The sequence below is a fragment of the Microcaecilia unicolor genome, chromosome 10 (assembly GCF_901765095.1).
Source record: "Microcaecilia unicolor chromosome 10, aMicUni1.1, whole genome shotgun sequence".
In the NCBI taxonomy this organism is placed as follows: Eukaryota; Metazoa; Chordata; class Amphibia; order Gymnophiona; family Siphonopidae; genus Microcaecilia; species Microcaecilia unicolor.
In genome coordinates this window covers 127,796,198-127,808,857 of record NC_044040.1, presented here as the reverse complement: position 1 = coordinate 127,808,857, position 12,660 = coordinate 127,796,198, and positions in this window count along the sequence as shown.

Sequence of the window (12,660 nt, the reverse complement as noted above, 5' to 3'; positions counted from 1 at the left end):
ACACCTTTCCCACAGACACAGCTTAATGGCTTCTTTCTTCAAATCACAGATTCACCTCTCAGTCCTTCCCCTGTGTCAGAGTTAAAATCCTTACACACTTTTTCCTGACACCCTTATAGTTTCTTTCACTTAGTATAACTACCAGCAGAAATCACAGTCTCTCAGAACCTGAGTCTCAACTGTTTTCCCCTATTCTAAAAAGAGTAGGCAGCCATGTGTCCACTTAATACCTGAGCATACAGCCTCTCATTCCACCTTCCTTGACCTTAAATTCCCTTAGAACTTAACCATTCCATTCACTGCATGCAGGGACATACCTCTGTTTCACTCCAAACCAAACTAAATTTGGTTTAAAATTTCTCACAGCTTTCTATAAGTACAACTCTCTCTCACCCAGAACACATCAGGTTTCCCCACATGTATTCAGCAATACAACCATAAGAAAGGCAGTCTGTTTATTTAAGTACTCAATTTTAAGCTCAAATCATCTCATTCTCAGCACCAAAGCTCACCTTCACTCACTTTCAATATTAAAGTACCCTTTTTCAATATCACATTTCACTTTAAACTCAGGGGGAGGAATGCTGGCTTCGGCCTAACCCCTGGTAAGCCTTTCCTCAGCTGAGAGGTGCCCAGCTCTACCACCAGCTGCCTTTCAGGTGCTGTGGAGGACTTGCAGCTCATCTGCATATCCTTATAGCCTTCTCCGGGGTGACACCCAGGTCCACTCCGATCCACTCAGGGCCTCCGCTCTAGGTGCCCAGCGCTCCCACCAGGTGCTGTGGAGGACTTGCAGCCCTTCTGCATTTCCTCACAGATCTATCTGGGGTGACTCCAGGTCCACCCCGACCTTCCCAGGGCCCTCGCTCCAAGTGCACAGAGTTTCCAGGTGCTTTTTGGCTAGGATTAGGCGACCCTCAGGGGGAGAAATGCTGGCTTCGGCCTAACCCCTGGTAAGCCTTTCCTCAGCTGAGAGGTGCCCAGCTCTACCACCAGCTGCCTTTCAGGTGCTGTGGAGGACTTGCAGCTCATCTGCATATCCTTACAGCCTTCTCCGGGGTGACACCCAAGTCCACTCCGATCCACTCAGGGCCTCCACTCTAGGTGCCCAGCACTCCCACCAGGTGCTGTGGAGGACTTGCAGCCCTTCTGCATTTCCTCACAGCTGTATCCGGGGTGACTCCAGGTCCACCCCGACCTTCCCAGGGCCCTCGCTCCAAGTGCACAGAGTTTCCAGGTGCTTTTTGGCTAGGATCAGGCGACCCTCAGGGGGAGGAATGCTGGCTTCGGCCTAACCCCTGGTAAGCCTTTCCTCAGCTGAGAGGTGCCCAGCTCTACCACCAGCTGCCTTTCAGGTGCTGTGGAGGACTTGCAGCTCATCTGCATATCCAGTGGTGTGCTGGAGCGGGCTCTCACGGGCTCGTGAGAGCCGTTTGTTAAGTTTTTAAGAATTTTGGGAGCCGGTTGTTAAAGTAGGCCTCCCCATGGCTATTCTAACAACTGACTCCCAAAATGTAGGCTTGGGCCCCCTCCTGAATTCTCTTTTACTTTGCTGGCAGTGATGCTGGCCCCACCAGCCAAGTAAATAGACTGCTGCTGCTCCCTGCTCCTTGTTTCTGACTCTGAGCATCAGGCTGGGACTTTTCATGCAAGAGCAAGAAGGTTCCATTATGCTGCTCAGAGCCAGAAACAAGCAGCAGAGAATGGTGGCAGTTCATTTATTGGCTGGTGGGGCTCGGCAAAGGTATGCCTAGTGTGCCCGCACAAGGGAGGGGAGAGAGAGGCATGCATTCCCCCCTTTTCTCTTTATATCTAATCTTTTTCAGTTGCAAAAGTACCTCAATCGTTTATGGCCCCTATTCACATTCTCTTCCTAGCTCTGTCCCTTCCTAATCTTTTCCCTCACCCCCTACCTCTCTCCGCTACAGGAACTCACTGCCCATCCATTGACTTCATCACCTCACCTTCTCTCCTACCCTCTTCCTCCCTCTTGGCTTTTAATCTCCGTCTCTTTCTTCCCTCCATTTTGCCTTCCCAATTCCACCTAAATACCTCTCGCCTTCGACGCCTTCATGGCCACACCTCTCCTACTCTCCTCCGCTCTCTTTTACTCCTTCTCTTACTCTCAGCCGGTGACATCAATCCCAATCCTGGCCCTCCTCACCAACTATTATCCCAACTCTACAGATCTCACAGTGACCTCTCTAACCTCATCTCTATTCCTCTACTCCCCTCCTCTTCTCTGCCCTTCTCTTGCACCCTATGGAATGCCCGCTCTATCTGTAACAAACTCCCCTATATCCAGGACCTCTTTATCTCGCGTCACCTCCATCTGCTCGCCATAACAGAAACCTTGCTCTGCCCTGATGACTCTGCTTCAGTCGCAGCCCTCTGCCATGGCGGTTATATTTTTCACATACTCCTCGCCCTGCTGGTCGCGGGGGCGGTGTTGGACTTCTTCTCTCTCCCTCCTCCAGATTTCAACCCCTTCTTCCACCTCAATCTCACTGTTTTTCCTCCTTTGAAGTCCACTCTATCCGCCTTTTCTCTCCTCTGCCTCTTCGAATAGCGGTCATTTATCGTCCCCCTGATAAGTCCCTTTCATCCTTTCTCAGTGACTTTGATGCCTGTCTTGCCTTCTTCCATGATCCTTCCTCCCCCTCTCTCATCCTTGGTGACTTTAATATTCCTGCTAATGATCCTTCCAACTCTTATATTTCCAAGTTACTCACTTTAACATCCTCCTTTAATCTCCAACTATGCTCCACCTCCCCCACTCATCAAAATGGTCACTGTCTTGATCTCATCTTCTCCTCCAACTGTTCACCCTCTAGTTTCCTTGCCTCTGATCTTCCCCTCTCTGATCACCATCTTATAACTTTCACACTTAAATCTCCTCCCTCCCAGTCCCGTCCTATCTTATCTAATTTATCTAGGAATCTTCACGATATTGACCCTTCATCTCTATCCTCCCATGTTTCAAACCTCCTCTCTACTGTGGCACCATCCACGTCTGTCAACGAGGCTGTTTCTTCCTACAATATTCTATCCTCTGCCTTAGACACTCTTGCACCTTTGATGACCTGCCCTATAAGGCGTACAAAACCCCAGCCTTGGCTGACTTCTAATATCCACTACCTACGTTCCTGTACCCACTCCGCCGAACGCCTCTGGCGGAAATCTCGAGCCCTTGCTGATTTCTTACACTTTAAGTTCATGCTGACCTCCTTCCAATCTGCTCTTTTACGCACCAAACAGGATTATTATATCCAACTGACCAACTCTCTTGGCTCTAACCCTCGACTTCTCTTCACCACATTGAACTCTCTCCTCAAGGTGCCCCCTCCCCCAACTCCCCCTTCATTATCTCCTCAGACCCTTGCTGAATTCTTTCACGACAAGGTTCAAAAGATAAACCTTGCATTCTCTACCTCCCCATCTCTCCCTCCACTAGTCTGTTCCCCTCTCTCTCTTTCCCCTCATTCCCTTTCCTCCTTTCCTGAAGTTACTATTGAGGAAACTACACTTCTCCTTTCTTCCTCAAAATGTACCACCTGTTCCTCTGATCCCATTCCCACCCACCTTCTTAATGCCATCTCTCCTACTCTTATTCCTTTTATCTGTCACATTCTCAACCTCTCACTTTCCACTGCGACTGTCCCTGCTGCCTTTAAACATGCTGTGGTCACACCTCTCCTTAAGAAGCCTTCACTCGACCCTACTTGTCCCTCTAATTACCGACCCATCTCCCTCCTTCCCTTTTTCTCCAAATTACTTGAGTGTGCTGTTCACCGCCACTGCCTTGATTTTCTGTCCTCACATGCTATTCTTGACCCACTACAATCTGGTTTTCGCCCTCTCCACTCAACCGAAACTGCGCTTACTAAAGTCTCCAATGACCTATTACTGGCTAAATCCAGAGGTCTCTATTCCATCCTCATTCTTCTTGAGCTTTCCGCTGCTTTTGACACTGTCGATCACAGCATACTCCTCGATACCCTGTCCTCACTTGGATTCCAGGGCTCTGTCCTTTCCAGGTTCTCTTCCTACCTCTCCCTCTGCACCTTCAGTGTTCACTCTGGTGGATCCTCTTCTACTTCTATCACTCTGCCTGTCGGCGTACCTCAGGGTTAAGTACATAAGTACATAAGTAGTGCCATACTGGGAAAGACCAAAGGTCCATCTAGCCCAGCATCCTGTCACCGACAGTGGCCAATCCAGGTCAAGGGCACCTGGCACGCTCCCCAAACGTAAAAACATTCCAGACAAGTTATACCTAAAAATGCGGAATTTTTCCAAGTCCATTTAATAGCGGTCTATGGACTTGTCCTTTAGGAATCTATCTAACCCCTTTTTAAACTCCGTCAAGCTAACCGCCCGTACCACGTTCTCCGGCAACGAATTCCAGAGTCTAATTACACGTTGGGTGAAGAAAAATTTTCTCCGATTCGTTTTAAATTTACCACACTGTAGCTTCAACTCATGCCCTCTAGTCCTAGTATTTTTGGATAGCGTGAACAGTCGCTTCACATCCACCCGATCCATTCCACTCATTATTTTATACACTTCTGTTCTTGGTCCCCTTCTCTTTTCTATCTACACTTCTTCCCTTGATTCATTAATCTCATCCCATGGCTTTTCCTACCATCTCTATGCTGATGACTCCCAAATCTACCTTTCTACCCCTGATATCTCACCTTGCATCCAAATAAAAGTTTCAGCGTGCTTGTCTGACATTGCTGTCTGGATGTCTCAACGCCAACTGAAATTAAACATGACCAAAACCGAGCTTCTCATTTCCCCCCCAAACCCACCTCCCCACTCCCCCCGTTTTCTATTTCTGTTGATGGCTCTCTCATTCTCCCTGTCTCCTCAGCTCGAAACCTTGGGGTCAACTTTGACTCTTCTCTCTCCTTCTCTGATCATATCCAGCAGGTCGCCAAGACCTGTCGTTTCTTTCTTTACAACATCCGTAAAATCCGCCCCTTTCTTTCCAAGCACTCTACCAAAACCCTCATCCACACCCTTGTCACCTCTCGTTTAGACTGCTGCAATCTGCTTCTTGCTGGCCTCCCACTTAGTCACCTCTCCCCTCTCCAATCGGTTCAAAACTCTGCTGCCCGTCTCGTCTTCCGCCAGGGTCGCTTTACTCATACTACCCCTCTCCTCAAGTCGCTTCACTGGCTCCCTATCCGTGTTCGTATCCTGTTCAAACTTCTTCTACTAACCTATAAATGTACTCACTCTGCTGCTCCCCAGTATCTCTTCACACTCGTCCTTCCCTACACCCCTTCCTGTGCATTCCGCTCCATGGATAAATCCTTCTTATCTGTTCCCTTCTCCACTACTGCCAACTCCAGACTTCACGCCTTCTGTCTCGCTGCACCCTACGCCTGGAATAAACTTCCTGAGCCCCTATGTCTTGCCCCATCCTTGGCCACCTTTAAATCTAGACTGAAAGCCCACCTCTTTAACATTGCTTTTGACTCGTAACCACTTGTAACCACTCGCCTCCACCTACCCTCCTCTCCTCCTTCCTGTACACATTAATTGATTTGATTTGCTTACTTTATTTTTTGTCTATTAGATTGTAAGCTCTTTGAGCAGGGACTGTCTTTCTTCTATGTTTGTGCAGCGCTGCGTATGCCTTGTAGCGCTATAGAAATGCTAAATAGTACTAGTAGTAGTAGTAGTTTTATTCCTCTTACATTATACAGACTCACAACATACATTTTTTCTTTCTTCTGCTCACCCAGTCTCCCTGGCAACTCACCCCCCCTAGAGGATCTGACATCACTCAACCAATCAGCTTGTCAGAGAAAGACAGTTTTTTTTCTCTAATCTGTTTAGAGTCTCCCTCCCCCATAGAAGTTACTGCAAAACTTACTACACAGAGAATTTCAAAGTTAATTTTAACCTGACGTGTACCCAAAACAGCAAGAAAACTTTTATAGTACAATCCCCACTTAATCATGGTTTATTTCTTGAAAAATAAAACCATATTTAAGAAGCATCTCACACTTTCTTCAGGTAACTCTATTAACAATTTCTAAACTAAACTTTAAACCTTTTCCAGCCAGCAACATTCACCAAAACCCTGGAACAGCACCCCCAGAGCCCCAGGAAAAAAACATTTAATATATGTTACCATATATTACATTAGCAATCAACAATAGAGTAACACAGTCTGTTTTCCTTGCATAATGGATGAGTCTTAACTGCAGTGTTTTGTATAGGTTGTAGTCACTTGTGCATGGGAGCCAACTTTTCAAAATTATTGGGAGTGCTAAGCCCAGTGGAAATAACCCCTCCCTGGACATATACAAGGAATTTTCTCAATATTGGGGGTGCTCAAGCACCCACAGCACCCACAGAGCCAGCTTCTATGCTTAAGTGACGATAAAGACAGTCCATTATAAAGTAAATTGCTATAATAAACCCTATTTATAATAGGAGTGTGGACAAGGGTGGGCAATGCTTCTTTGTCCAGAAAAATCAAAATAGATCTAATACAGTGAAGGTTGAAAAAACCTGACTTCATAACTGTGGTAATCTGTTCTTCAAATTTAAGTTCAGAGTCAAGTAGAACTCCTAAAATTTTAAGGAATTTTGGCAGTGGAAACTGCAGTCCTCCCAGAGTATGTGCTAGCAATAAAGGTTGTCACCAATCCCTTTACCCATACAACAGATTTGTTTGTTTTGGTTTGGTATTGGTTTTTTCATTTGTTTGTTTGTTTGGTTTTTTGTTTTTGTTTTGTTTTTTTCATTCAAATAAAGGTAATTAGCTAACAGCCATTTGGACATTTCAGCCAGGTAATGGCCGAGTAGGGCTAAATCCAGTGAAGTTCCTGATTGTCTTTGGGAGTCTTAGTCTGGTTGTGAGCCCTTGGGTCCTGGCCAAAGCCTAGTATAGGGGTTAGGCCAAGGCCGAGGGTGGGCCGAGCCAGCACTACACACTACCCCAGCTACCAAGCCCTGTATATACACACAGCAACCAACTTGCACCTCCAGAAAAGGGAAGATAGGGCAATCTGGCAGGCCTCACGGCCTAACGGGAACCGATTCATTCAGAATTCAAGCATGCGGGCCTCACGGCCTAACTGTAACCGACTTGTGCTTAAGGAGGGGAGAAAGAGACTAAACGAGGGGTCCCCTATGGGGACCGGAGCAGCAGCAACACCCTCGATGCTGGTAATCAAGGAGGAAGGGAAGCCAACACAGAAACACGTCAAGCCAAAGCCCAGCACATACAAAGAAAGTGAGGGACTGTAATATAAGATACTGTAGGCAGAGACCCTCAGCAGACAGGGAAGGGAAAAGTCCGCAAAACGGAGTGCAGAGCCTAACACACACACCCAGCACAGAAAGGGACAGTGCTCTGTAATACAGGAGGTAGTACAGCAAAGAAAGGACTGAAACAGTCACAAAGGGAAGACTGCAGTAAACAGACAACTGCCAGAAGCAGAGGATCTCTGCAAACAAAGGGTTAAACCAAGCTCAGCACACACACAGCAACCAGAGGCAGGGCACCCTGTAGACAACAGGTTAATTAATTGGGGAGTACACAGAAAGAACAAACAACCCCCACGGAGAGAAACAAAGGGTCCACAAGGGCAGGACCTGCCAAGCAGAAAACAAACACGGCACAAAGGGAACTCTGAAGGAAGGGGAAGCAAAACAAACAAACTGGAACAGAACGAGGTAGGAACTCACCACACAGCCAAACAGAGAAACCCAGGTGCAGTGAGAGAGGTAATTAAACACACAAAGGCAGGAGCCAGCAGACAGAGACAGAGCAACAGAAACTGCAAGCAAGGGATTGAGTAACAATTCCACACAAGCACAGAGCTAATAGCTCAGACAGAGCAAAGGTAAGGCTTCAGAAGAATTGGAGTAACGCCAAAGCAGGTGTTGTAGGGAAATGTAAGCTTAAGTAGATCAGTCTGACATCAGCTCAGCCCCTGATGGACCAATCAGGAGCGGTTCCAAGCATTCCACTGTCTGACTAGCAGAACTCTACCAGAATCATAACAGGGAGCTGGAGAGAGAGAGAGAGAAAGAAAGAAAGAAAGAAAGAAGAAAGAAAGAAAGAAAGAAAGAAAGAAAGAAAGAAAGAAAGAAAGAAAGAAAGAAAGAAAGAAAGAAAGAAAGAGAAAGCCTCCTTTCTATATCTAATGATGCTTTTGGTATATAGTGATTTTAGTGTTCCAAAGAAGGTACAATCTGTGTAAAGTTTTGGAAGGACCGAATGAGAGCTGCCCATTTGGGCCAAATTCTATAAATGACACCCTTAATAGAATAGTGCTTAAGCACAGATCTCATAAATATGGATGCCTGACTTATGCTTGCTAAAACCTGGTGTACATGTTGGTGCCCAAGTTAGGCGCCTGGCCTCATATTCTTTAAGTATGTGCACAAATTTTTGGAATGCCCCTAACACGCCCATGTTTCTTCCATGACCACTTCCCCTTTCGAGATATGCATTATGGGAGTTAGATGCACTGCCTTATAGAATAGTACGCAGTCAGATATGCATGCAAATCCTAAATGGTGCCAATTAACATCAATAATTGATTGTTAGCATCCAATTATTGCCATTATTTGACTCGTTAATCAAGTAATTTGCACGCACATCTCAGGATTGGTGCCTAGCCCAAGAGTCCATAGGAATCCAAAAGGACTGACAGAGGAAAGATGCAAGCTGAAGGAGTTCTAGATCACCCATGGGGAGTCAAGAAAATCAGTGAACATCAAAAGGGAAATGGGACTTGATATACTGCTTTTCGCAACTACATTCAAAGCAGTTTACTTACATTCAGGTGCTTATTTTGTACCAGGGGCAATGGAGGGTTAAGTGACTTGCCCAGAGTCACAAAGAGCTGCAGTGGGAATTGAACTCAGTTCCACAGGATCAAAGTCCACTGCACTAACCACTAGGCTACTCCTCCGCTCCAAGTCCAAAAGAAGGGAAGAGGTGTGAGCCAGAAGTGTTTGCAAGAAAGGATCTAATTGCTTTATGCATTGTGTACTTGTATAAAGCTGCATTGGAACCTGCTGCCACTGACTGTTTAATCCAAAGAAAATTTAATCAGTAAAGACTTTTATTTTGGAATTTCTTGTACCCTGAGGTGCTGAATCTCTTTTCCTGTTGGCATGGGCAGACTGACAGTGTTCTTGGCCCTTGGGAAATAAGGGCTGTGGGCCTCTAACCACCTATCAAAAGTGATTAAATTAGATGGAAGCTAGAGGAGAGTGGGCCCCCCTACTAGTGTGGGCCTTCAGCCACTGTCCTATTGTTCCAACAGTCAGTCTGCCCCTGCCTGTTGGAGAATCCATGTCAGGTCTTGCAAATAGTCTATGGGATTGTGGCCTGGAACTATGAGTAAATGAGCTCCTAATCAAACATGAATACCCAGAAAAGGCACTACAAGAACAATAAGAAAAATTAAATAACATTTCACTCTTGTAAAACAACAAGCCAGACAAAAATAACTAAATTATATAAATCATTTTTTTAACCCAGGATCATCTGTAGTAAGCTGCAAGCTTACACCAACAAATAACTGACTGCTAGAAAGTCAGTTTCATTTTGAACAGCACCTTGAAGTAGAAATTAGGATGACTAGGTTGGAATAACCCATGGTTCCCCTAGTATTTTACAAAAGACTGCTGAATGTGGAGGTTTGTAAAATATGCTTGATGCCTGCAAATCCATGTGTAATTGTTGGAATGTGCAAGGGAGCATCAATTGTGCAAAAATAGAGAAAAAAATAGTGGCATCACTCAGCAGCTTCCACATACAAGTACAGACTTTTATAGATATAGTGGGTTATAAATAAAGTTTTATTATTAATTTCACAACTTCACATATAAACGCTGCTAATTCTATTCATAGTTCTTCCATTTAAGAAAACTATCAGTTCTACATGGTATCCCGAAAAAAGTTTTCCAAATAACTCCAAAACAAATGTACTATTGTTAAAAAATTATTACTATTTTTGACAGGTGTTACTGCAAAATGCTATAAAAACTGTATAATCCCTATTTTCAAAATGGTATCATTTAGGAAGTGACCACTAAGATCCATTTTAGTAAAAGGGGGTTTAGTGAAGAAGATAAAGTTGCAATTACATTTTTGTTACAAAATAAGATATATGGTGCAAAATGTTTCCTAAGGGAGTTTCCTAATAAAGGATGGACTAATATATGTTCAAAGGTCATACTAAATGGTTAAACAATTGCAAAGTATTTTGAACTATGTAAGGGTTTTTTTCTGGGCACTGTGCATATTCAGCTGCTGTAGTCAGTGTTTTGTAGTTTGTTGTTGTTTGTAATTCTGGCTGTGGCAGTCAAAAATTGTCTAGGAATTCTGTGCCACTATCCAGATAGTGGGTGGTGCTGAAAATCTGGATAATGCGGTCAGCACCAGAACATATCTGGATTGCATTTATAGTCCATCCTCTACCTGGATAACTTACCAGATAACTTAGGGCAGCCTTTTCTGTCCTAAACTATCTGGATAGCAGACTAAATATAAATACTATCCTGATAAATTCTGAGAATGTCCTTGCTCTACCCAATTTCTGTACCAGCACTATGCAAATAGTGCCGAGGACGTCTGTAAGGATATCTAAAGGCACTATCGGGATACTGCAGTACCTGTCTGGATAAATGCTTTTGAATACTGACCTGTATACGTGGGGCTAATAAAGCAATAAAGCTGCTAAATACTTTTTTTTTTAATTTCAGAAGTCTAAAATAAAACATGGGGGATAAAGGGCATTAACATCCTCAATAACTCCTGTTAAACCCTTGCAGAAATAAGCACTTTTACAATAGCTGCATACATTTTGGAGCAGGTGCAAAAGCTAACAGGGAAATCCTTTTGATTATATGTGTATTCACATTGTAAAATGGGAAATATAGGCGGTCATTTTAGAAGCGCTACTCATGCTTGAAACATGGGTATCCCAGCACATCACAATCCAAACCCCCTAAACGTTTAAAATGCAAGCTCAGAACAGGTCAGAACAAAATGTGAAGGTGGTGAAAACATACTGGTCAATATTCAGTGAGAGTTAACTGGATGGGAACAGCCGTCAACCAGTTAACTCATGACTCAGCAGATAACTTTTTATTTTCTGCAGCATTTAACCGATTATCGCAGCTGAACATGCCCAGTTAACACCAAAAATAAAGTCAATATTAGGAACTTAACCTACCAGGCATAACAGGCAAATAAGACCTCATGAATAGCAGTCCTATCTTTATTAGGGAGCACAAGAAAACATCATGACTTACATCACCTATAAAAGGTGAATAAGGGCCACCTCAGTATGTTTTTGTGACTGCTTGTATAGGTGCTGAGAGGAAAAGAGTCAATGCGAAAATCTGTGAGCCTGACTGCTGTCTCTGTTCATCCAGGTCTGTCTGTCTGCATCCCCCATTGGTCCCACCTATGACACAAACCCTCTGGAGTCCAGCTCTCACCCATCTGTCCTGCCTGCCCACACAAACCTCTCCCGATACCTTTTCCCATTCCCACTTATGTGCCTCCTCTACATCCATCCCTGACTCTGCTCCAAACAAGTACCTCTCTGTCTGCATCTGCTCAACCACTTCTCACTCCCTAGTCATAGTAACATAGTGGATGACGGCAGAAAAAGACCTGCATGGTCCATCTAGTCTGCCCACGATAAACTCATATGTGTATACCTTACCTTGATTTGTACCTGTCTTTTTCAGGGCACAGACCGTATAAGTCTGTCCAACAGTATTTCCCGCCTCCCAACCACCAGTCCCGCCTCCCATCACCGGCTCTGGCACAGACCCCGTATAAGTCTGCCCTCCCCTATCCTAGCCTCTCAACCACCAACCCCTCTTCCCCCCGCCACCCAATTTCAGCTAAGCTTCTGTGGATCCATTCCTTCTGCAAAGGATTCCTTTATGCCTATCCCACGCATGTTGAAGTAAATACTTATGGCATGAAGACTGGAATCACCTTCCCCTGCACTTAATACACCCCCCTTCAAAATTCAAAACATAGGCATGCTAAAAGCAATTAACTCCTCTGGATAGCATATTTTTCCCGTCTAAGCAGAGGACTTTGCTTCTGCAGTGGTCTTCACTTCCAGTGGAGCTGTAAATGGATAGGTTTTCAAACTATCCATAATGAACATGCACACTCATAGGGATATCCTGAAAATGACCCGTTTTGCAGTCCTTGACTACCACTAGCTTATGGAGAAGCCTAGCCCACAGATTTAGAGGAGGGGGAAAAATGTCAGAAAATTATTAATATTCCAAAAGCAAAGACAAGCATTCTGAAACAAGCCAAGAATCTATAGTTATCACTTTTTGACTTGACAAATATATGGAATAGTCAGATGGGCTTCTGGACTGGCATGGTAGGACTAAAGGAAAGAAAATGGTAAGAATGTCTCCTTCCTTAGCGTTATCAAACTAATCCAAAAATTGGATGTAGCAAAGCAATTCTTAAGGATAGAAAACTGAAAATACTCCTGGGAACCTCAGAACCAAGTGAAGTTTCTGTTCATGGCATCATGTCAACTCTAATGCTCTTCAAAAGTGTGGAGAAAAGACCAGGTAGTTGCTTTATAAATATCCATAGGTGCTACTGCCCGTGACTCTGCCCAAGCA